Source organism: Tasmannia lanceolata, unplaced genomic scaffold (genome assembly GCF_043159265.1).
Source record: "Tasmannia lanceolata isolate RefF3 unplaced genomic scaffold, GAP_Taslan_0.1 ptg001178l, whole genome shotgun sequence".
NCBI lineage: Eukaryota > Viridiplantae > Streptophyta > Magnoliopsida > Canellales > Winteraceae > Tasmannia > Tasmannia lanceolata.
Genome location: NW_027519838.1, coordinates 17,501 through 27,500, shown reverse-complemented (window position 1 = coordinate 27,500; position 10,000 = coordinate 17,501). Strand labels below are relative to the sequence as shown.

Genomic DNA, 10,000 nt, shown 5'->3' with positions numbered 1-10,000 from the left:
AGCTTTAAGGTGTATGAAGTACCCTATTTGACTGTTGGAGCGGAGCGATAGAGACTCTATCTTAGGTTGATCTAGGCCGGAGGCAGACCTACGTCAAGGTAACCCTTCTTTGAAACACTTTGGTATTGCTCCTGGATCAGAATACAAATAATGAATCCAGAGCACATGGAGCCATCTCGTTATCTTCCTGTCAAGAAAAAATATGGTGGACTCAACTGATCTTTCTATCAGTTGATGAAAGAGCCCAATGCGAAAAAATGCATGTTGGGTCTTTGAAACAGTTCGAATCATTTCGATAATAATCAGTTTGATCTGTTTTACCGAGAAAGTCTACGGTTCGAGTCCGTATAGCCCTATACATTTTTGCATTTTTGTATAGTTTTCGTTTCCTCATTAGTGCGTGCTTGCAGATGGCCAGTGGGTTGGTCCATGGAAATGGAATCATTTCCACATGCTCACGGCGATCCCTCGGGGCATGAAAATGAAAAAAAAAAAATAATTCATTCCAATGGATCCAACCGGATCGGTATTTTCGAATCTCGAATACCCAAACCAATTCTTCTTCATTCATTTTCGTGGGGGAATGACATATGGCTTGTTTCCTCTTTTTCTTGTCCATGATCAAAGATTGAGTGATACACCTTTTCTTTGGTTTGGTATACCCAAGCCAATTGATTATGAAGTCAAAATCATAACACGAGCCTAGCCAAAAACCCCAACCTGACCCAACAAAATCGAATCTAATAGTAATAGTAAGTCACACGGATCTAGGACCTGTTCTTGTATTTGTAGAAAAGCCAGAGTTTCAAAAAGAAAGCTCTTCGGTAAGTTTCATTGTAAACATTGTAAAATAGACTAGACTTTTCTTCGTATAGCCGGCCTAGCAAAGGCAAAGCAAGTAGTTTAGTTATTTTTATCTTTCTGTACAATACTTATTTTTTTGTATCCCAACCTACTCCAATCCAATTGCTCATCATTTCAATTCTGTCGATTCTACCGATGCAGACTTTATGCAAGAAGATTAGGGGTCTGTTTGAACTTGGATGAGTTAGGAATCCAATCCCCCGACTGATCGCTCTTTGGTGGAACAACAACCCAAATTCATTGTTTCAGAAATAATGAATTGGTCCTAAAGGTATCAACGTTTGTGCTCTCTTCTATTTCTATGAGTGTTTTTGGGGATTTGGTCTGTCGAATTGTTCGACAACGCGTGATTCCATCAGAGCTATCTTCTGTAGATAATTTATGATTCGGCCGACTCTACCATTGTGGTACGCTCCATTGTGTGGGTTTGCTTCAAACGAAACCTCTTTTGATTGTCACGAAACCTAACCCATTGGTTGGTCTTACTAGGTGTTATTACATTAATAAGTATTTCGAGTCATTCCAAATAGCGATTTTGGGTACTAGAAATGGGTCCGAAATAGGATGACTCTTTCAAGACTTTTAACTCGATTTAAATAACTCGATTGTTTCTGGGGGGTCCTGTCGGGATAGTACAGGTCAAAAGTATCTAATTTGGGTATAGGAACCCATGAGTTGTTCTATGTAAGGGTTCCTCATAATTCAACAGATTGAAGATTGAATCAAATCAATTAAGTATAAATCTGGGACAAGGAGAGAGTCTAATTGGTCGATGCATTCTGTTTCTGTTTATGTATTCATATCGAATCAATAGAAACAATGATTCTATACCCCGATCTTAATGAAAAGAATACACCAACGCCAACCGAGTAGAATATACCCTAAATCCCGAGCTAGGCATTCTACTACAAAAGAGAAAAAAAAAAATGAGCCAGACCTCTTCTTTGATTTTATTATATTATTATATTATATTCATTGAATATTTTCATTGAAAATGGAATATTTCCATTTTATTTTCACATAATTATAGATAATATAATTAATATTGAATTAATCTTTTTTTTATTCATTTTTGATGAAAATGAAAATATTCTTTCATTTATTTTTTTTTTTATAGAAAACCCAAGGTAAAGTGAGAGAGTCTTATTTGTACAAGAACATAATATGTCTACACCATATCTAAATAGAATTGAAGAAAGGGTAAGTGGGATTCTATTGGATGAATCTTGAAACGAGGCATGACCCGCAGCAAACAAACTCAACTATGTGGTTCGATCAAAATTGTTGTTTCGACTAAGCAGTTATGGATGAATTGACAATTCCAATTTGAATCGACTAATTCGGTATATTCCACATTCATGAGAGTGCATCTATGTTTCTGCTTTACGAATATGATATTTTCTGGGCATTTCTAATAATATCAAGTCTTATTCCTATTTTAGCATTTCTAATTTCGGGAGTTTTAGCCCCGATTAGTGAAGGACCAGAGAAACTCTCTAGTTATGAATCGGGTATAGAACCAATGGGGGATGCTTGGTTACAATTCCGAATTCGCTATTACATGTTTGCTCTAGTTTTTGTTGTTTTTGATGTTGAAACGGTCTTTCTTTATCCATGGGCAATGAGTTTCGATGTATTGGGTGTATCTGTATTTATAGAAGCTTTCATTTTCGTGCTTATCCCAATTGTTGGTTCAGTTTATGCATGGCGAAAAGGAGCATTGGAATGGTCTTAGCTCCTGAATATTCAGACAATCAAAATCAAAAACAAAGAAAAGATTACATTGAGACAGTTATTAATTCTATTGAGTTTCCGTTACTTGACCAAACAACCCAAAATTCAGTTATTTCAACTACATCGAATGATCTTTCGAATTGGTCAAGACTCTCCAGTTTATGGCCGCTTCTCTATGGTACCAGTTGTTGCTTCATTGAATTTGCTTCATTAATAGGCTCGCGATTCGACTTTGATCGTTATGGATTGGTACCAAGATCGAGTCCTAGGCAAGCAGACCTCATTTTAACAGCCGGCACAGTAACAATGAAAATGGCGCCTTCCTTAGTGAGATTATATGAGCAAATGCCTGAACCAAAATATGTCATTGCGATGGGAGCTTGTACTATTACAGGAGGGATGTTCAGTACGGATTCTTATAGTACCGTTCGGGGAGTCGATAAGCTAATTCCTGTGGATGTCTATTTGCCGGGCTGCCCACCCAAACCAGAGGCAGTTATAGATGCTATAACGAAACTTCGTAAGAAAGTATCTCGAGAAATCTATGAAGATCAAATTGGGTCTCAACAGGAAAATCGATATTTTACTACCAATCACAAGTTTCATGTTGGACGCAGTACTCATACTGGAAATTACGATCAAGGATTACTCTATAAATCTCCATCTACTTCAGAAATACCTCCTGAAACTGAAACATCTTTCAAATACAAAAGTTCAGTATCTTCCCACGAATTAGTGAATTAGGCAGGATGCTTTTGTGCAGAATAACAAACAGCGGGTAAATCTTCATAAATTTCATCGTAAATGTGAAATACTCATACAAATACAAATGTGGGAGAGATCAAGAAGATGCAAGGTCGTTTATCTGCTTGGCTAGTCAAGCATGAGCTAGTGCATAGATCTTTGGGCTTCGATTACCAAGGAATAGAGACTTTACAAATAAAGCCCGAGGATTGGTACTCCATTGCTGTCATTTCATATGTATATGGTTACAATTATCTACGTTCCCAGTGTGCTTATGATGTAGCACCGGGCGGGTTGTTAGCTAGTGTGTATCATCTTACGAGAATACAGTATGGTGTGGATCAACCCGAAGAGGTATGCATAAAAGTATTTGCCCCAAGGAGGAATCCTAGAATCCCGTCTGTTTTCTGGATTTGGAAAAGTGCTGATTTTCAAGAACGGGAATCTTATGATATGTTGGGAATCTCTTATGAAAATCATCCACGCCTGAAACGTATCTTGATGCCTGAAAGTTGGATAGGCTGGCCCCTACGTAAGGATTATATTGCCCCCAATTTCTATGAAATACAAGATGCTCATTGAATGATAAGAAACTAATATTCACTTCTACGACTCCAGATATTCAAGGAATCTTTTTATGTTCTGTTCTAGATGAAACAGAATAACTGGACTCTCATCTCAGTATTATGAATGGGCTACTAAAGGGGCTTCATTGATATTCCCCAATTTGGAAGATATCCATTTCGGATGAGCAAAGCCAATAGGATGAATCAAAAGAGTTCTGCACCATGAACTTTGTACCGCGCACATCACTTAGATGGGCCCCGAAAAGTCACGTAGGAGGGAGTGAAGAAAGAGAAAGTGAAGAAATAGAATATGAAAGAAAATATGAAATTATGAACTCAAAATTCAGAAATGAAAAGGGGATCAGATTTTCTTTGTACTGTATCTGAAATGAATCCTGTCTATTCCTACCCTTCGATTCCTCTCTAGACTAGACTTTTGGGTTTTCAGCCAACTAACTTCAATTCAAATATGTATGAAGTATTAACATTCTTTTTGAGCGAGAGCAGGTACAGTATGAACAAACAAAAAAGAAGAGGGAACAGAATCTAATTCTTTTCTTTACCCATCAAAAAAAAAAATGGGGGATCTAGATATATCCCTAGATGGATAAGTATGTATCATGATCTAGACTATTAACGAATAGAATATGGATCCCGATCCATATCGATTCATTTGTATGAGTATCTATTCGATATATTAACCACGTGCCAGGAACCAGATTTGAACTGGCGACACGAGGATTTTCAGTCCTCTGCTCTACCAGCTGAGCTATCCCGACCATCCCCGACGCATCATCCTACTAGAGGGCTTGGGTCTATGTCAATTAAAGGGACTCAAAAAACATTAGAAAATCTTACCTCAGCCTTGGAATTTCTTGGATCTTCAAAAAGAAGACTTTGTAAGTGTAAGAGTAATGATATGGACTGTGAATGATTCAATAATGGAGATTCCTTGCCATATATGTTCATTTGTACGTAGATCATATCTATCACAAGACTTGTGATAAGAGAGAAAGATTTCTGGTCGGATCCATTTGTGAAAGAGTAGAGTGAGTGAGAAACATAGCTAAGCTCATTTTGAACCACTGACGAAAAAAGAGGATAAATGGTTAGGGAATGGAATAAAATAGGCCTTTTTTTTTTTATTGGGGATAGAGGGACTTGAACCCTCATGATTTCAAAAGTCGACGGATTTTCCTCTTACTATAAATTTCATTGTTGTCGGTATTGACATGTAGAATGGGACTCTATCTTTATTCTCGTCCGATTAATCAGTTCTTCAAAAGATCTTTCAGACTCTGGAGTAAATGATTTGATCACTGAATCTTCGATTCTTCCTTTTGGAATCGATTTAATTTAGCAAGAATTCTGCAATTTTTCATATAAATAATCAAAAAATCCGGATTCGGGTCGTGATTAATCATTTGATATTTAAGTACGTCTATGTACTTAAATAAGGTCATCCTTTCTGGAGTTTTGATAGAAGGATTCCTCTACCAATGTAGTCAACCCCGTTCGTTAGAACAGCTTCCATTGAGTCTCTGCACCTATCCTTCTTTTGATTCTCGCTTTCTGAACCCTTGTTTTCAGAAAACTGGATTTGGCTCAGGATTGCCCATTTTTAATTCCAGGGTTTCTCTGAATTTGGAAGTTACCACTTAGTAGGTTTCCATACCAAGGCTCAACCCAATCAAGCCCGTAGCGTCTACCAATTTCGCCATATCCCCCTTATGAGATCTCGATCTCATTGTGATCCCATCCCCTTCTTTCATTTATGTTGGAACCATTGAATTCATTAGATACTGATTCCTATATCGAAAAAGTGTCTGCTCCTATTTTATTTCTTGCCCATCTTCTTTCATATCTATTGGAGGACCATTCCATTATTTGGTCCAATCAGAAATGATTCTATCATTGATGTATCTGCAATTCAATATGGATGGATATATCCCACATATAGATGTTCCCCCCCCCTCTCATTTTTCCCGCGCAGTTTGGAATACTGGAACGGTCGATATTCATTCTTCTTTTTTTTTTTTTCGTCCTATCTCCTCCCTTTCCGAATGAAACAAAAGGAATATCTCAGTAGGATCTGGATTGCATCCTTATCTTATCCTTTCCTTAGGAACTACACTCTAATAGAAATAGAATTCATATAATCTGCTATAACTGCTATAACTAATAGTTATATTCTATTCTATAATAGAATATAGAATTATTTCATATGTATATAGTATTATTTTGCGTTTTTTTAAATTTGATTTGAATGAAAAAAAAAAATTCTAGTGCTAGTGACTACTAATAAATGAAATAATCAAAAATAAATAATCAAATAGAAAATAATCAAAAATAAAATCAAAATTCATATTATATTAATAATTATTAATATTAATTAATATGTTATAATAATTTATAATAATTAATATTAATAATTATTAATAGCTAATAGCTAACTAAGATCCCAATAGTTTCCCGAATTCCTATTCACGCACTATTTCTGTTATATGAGCCCGCTTAGCTCAGAGGTTAGAGCACCGCATTTGTAATGCGATGGTCATCGGTTCGATTCCGATAGTCGGCTTTCTCTATTTGTTCTATTTTTTTTTTTTTATCAGGATTGATCATCTTTCCTTGAGACCAAGGAATATTGAGAAGACCCCCCCCTTTTTTTTCTCCAAATGTCGGGTTACCGATCTATTATGTTATGTCGCGGGAACTTCCAACTATGAATAAAGAATAAAAAACGGATTGGAGCCGTTTGATCTATACAGAACAAATCAAGAAAAGGATCCTTAACTTCCCATATATACAATATACAAAATAATACGGATATTGATACAATTCATCTTATTCCTCTTTGTAGTACTTCAGTGGATTTAGCTTCGTTTATCGTTTAGTTCAGTATTAATTTAGGTTTATTCTGTAAAATGAAATTTCAATAAAATTAAGGAGTCTTTATGTCTCGTTACCGAGGGCCTCGTTTCAAAAAAATACGCCGTCTAGGGGCTTTACCGGGACTCACTAGGAAAAGACCTAGATCCGGAAGTGATCTTAGAAACCAATCGCGTTCCGGGAAAAGATCTCAATATCGTATTCGTCTAGAAGAAAAACAAAAATTGCGTTTTCATTATGGTCTGACAGAGCAACAATTACTTAGATATGTTCGTATTGCTGGGAAAGCCAAAGGGTCAACAGGTCAGGTTTTACTACAACTACTTGAGATGCGTTTGGATAACATCCTTTTTCGATTGGGTATGGCTTCGACCATTCCGGGAGCCAGGCAATTAGTTAATCATAGACATATTTTAGTTAATGGCCGTATAGTAGATATCCCAAGTTATCGCTGCAAACCCCAAGATATTATTACTATGAGGGATGAACAAAGATCCAGAGCTCTGATTCAAAATTATATGGATTCATCCCCCCACGAGGAGTTGGCAAAACATTTGAGTCTTTATTCATCCCAATATAAAGGATTAGTAAATCAAATAATAGATATTAAGTGGATCGGTTTGAAAATCAATGAGTTGCTAGTCGTAGAATATTATTCCCGTCAGACTTGAACCTAACTAAAATAACAAAGCTTTGGACAAGCCCCTTTTTTTTCTTTCGCCGAAGTAAATAGATCTAAGAGGTTTGATCCGGATTTTTCTCCCATTCACGTATTACAAATGGATCAGCGGTGAGATTTTTATTCCTTGTCCATTCTTTCCGTTCCGGTATTTTCCATACCACAGCAATTAGGAATAGAGAATCTATATCAAATAAAGTACGATTGGAATACTCGTATCAATTGTTATTTGATTTGATACATTGTAGTCGGTACCGTTGGTGAATTAGGTGAAGGTACGGAGAGAGAGGGATTCGAACCCTCGGTAAACAAAAGCCTACATAGCAGTTCCAATGCTACGCCTTGAACCACTCGGCCATCTCTCCTACATAATCTTATGATTATGACCCAGAAACCGAGTGAATAGCGAGTCATTCATATTATTGTATTATTGCAATACAGGTATGACCAATCAATTCTAAATAGAAAATAGAAAACTTTTCATTAAAGAAAGATCTTCCCTCGAGGATCGAGGGATAAAAAAACATTTTTTTTCTTATCTTTTTCTTATCTTATTAAAAAGATTAAAAAAAAATAGATAGAATCTATCTATTCATGTTTGTCAAGAAGACGATCCCGTCTTATTCTTAGATTTATACTGGATTAAACCAATGAATTGGAACAAGTCAACTGACCCTATTTTATACTATGGTTACATTTAGACTATTATGGTTCCATAGGAATTCCAAAATTCCTTTCTAGTTTCAGATTTCTCAACAACAATTCCTCTCATGAGCTACCCCACAATCTATTACAAATTCATGAATCGTCCCATGGATTTTTTTGATATTTCGATTGCGTGGTGTATACACACTATGCACAAAAAATGGATGGTTATTCTTATTCTATTTTCATCATGGAATGATTCTATTATTTGATTTGATTTTTTTTTTCTTTGGATCATAATCAAATCAAAACTTCTAGAGTCATCAGAATCTGTAGGAAAAACTTCCTTGATTCCTGAGCTTCGATAAAATAGGAATAGTTCCGTTCATTGGTATACTACTTAATATTTATACTTAATACTTAATTTAAATGAAATACAATCGGATTCAAATATTTCCTATCCATCCCTGCCCCAAAGGGACAATTTGAGTGGAAGGTCGACACCTTTTTTTTTAGAATGAGTCCGTTTGTTTTTATGTGATTTCGTACTATACAATTCCTTTGTTTGTGGGATCATTTTCCCTCTAGGGGTAATGAGAAGAATTATGGAATGGATTGTTAACCATGCCTAGATCTCGGATAAATGGAAATTTTATTGATAAGACCTCTTCAATTGTAGCCAATATCTTATTACGAATAATTCCGACAACCTCAGGAGAAAAAGAGGCATTTACCTATTACAGAGATGGTGCGATTTGATTTTTTTTTATTATTATTTATTTATTATTTATGATTTACCGACCTCAGTCTTACGAGAAAGAGACATGATTCGTAATACAAAGAAAAAAGATTTTTGAAATAAACCTATGCTCGGTGAAGGTGAAATTTAGAGATAGAACAATTCCTTCTGTCGTGTATCCCCGATTGATGCAGCCTCAGATGCTTCAATTGTTGATTTGAGTATTGAGCGAAAGGTTACACCTACAGGTTCTGTATTGTAGGTCAATCCGACTCCACTAGGACCAGACCAATAGGCGGCATAGAGGAAGAAGCACTACACCTAGGAATCAACAACGCGAAAACTTTGTTATAAATTACCCCTTTTCCTTATCGGGATCGGGACTAACAAGAATGGTTGGGACAACAAACATCCATCTCGTTCGTACTTTGGATACCCGTATAACCATCGAAGATCGTTGAAGTGACTAATTCCTGGAAATAGGGGGCGTTGAGGACAAAGAAATTGTTGGAGTTACCATTTCTATCTAGCACCAACATGGTTGGTGTTAAGAAAATATAGACCTCTTGCAGGAAGGCTGGCTAGAGATTTCTTGTAAAAACACCAGCCCCTGTCAGTTCATAATGAGAATATTTCAATCTTTTTTGATTCCATGGATTATTCCCCTTATTACTATGCACAGAAGGGAGGAGCCGTATGAGATGAAAGTCTCACGTACGTTTCTGGAACGGAGATTCTTTGAATAGAATGAACGACCGTAACGGATGTCAGCTCAATCCGAAGGAAATTATGCGGAAGCTTTACAAAATTATTATGAAGCTATGCGACTAGAAATTGATCCCTATGATCGAAGTTATATACTCTATAACATAGGCCTTATCCACACAAGCAACGGAGAACATACGAAGGCTTTGGAATATTATTTCCGGGCACTCGAACGAAACCCATTCTTACCACAAGCTTTTAATAATATGGCCGTCATCTGTCATTACGTGCGACTATCTCCACTATAGAAAGAAGGAAAGAAAGATCAAACCTCCTAGTAAATACTAGAAAAAAATAGGCTTTCTACATATGCATCATTCAAAGCAACGAGTTTTATCAGCTGTAGCAAAGAAAGAGACTTCATAGGAGCCA

The 10,000-nt window shown here is 36.3% G+C and overlaps 3 non-coding genes across 3 annotated transcripts; 1 reads left to right on the top strand and 2 right to left on the bottom strand.

The window, feature by feature from the left end:
- Positions 1–4,614: 4,614 nt before the first annotated feature.
- TRNAF-GAA (transfer RNA phenylalanine (anticodon GAA)) lies at positions 4,615–4,687 on the bottom strand. Its single transcript has one exon. It is a non-coding gene; the product is annotated as a tRNA-Phe (tRNA).
- Positions 4,688–6,416: 1,729 nt separating this feature from the next.
- On the top strand, positions 6,417–6,489 carry TRNAT-UGU (transfer RNA threonine (anticodon UGU)). Its single transcript has one exon. It is a non-coding gene; the product is annotated as a tRNA-Thr (tRNA).
- A 1,268-nt stretch (positions 6,490–7,757) lies between these two features.
- TRNAS-GGA (transfer RNA serine (anticodon GGA)) lies at positions 7,758–7,844 on the bottom strand. The gene has a single exon. It is a non-coding gene; the product is annotated as a tRNA-Ser (tRNA).
- Between the last annotated feature and the right edge of the window lie 2,156 nt (positions 7,845–10,000).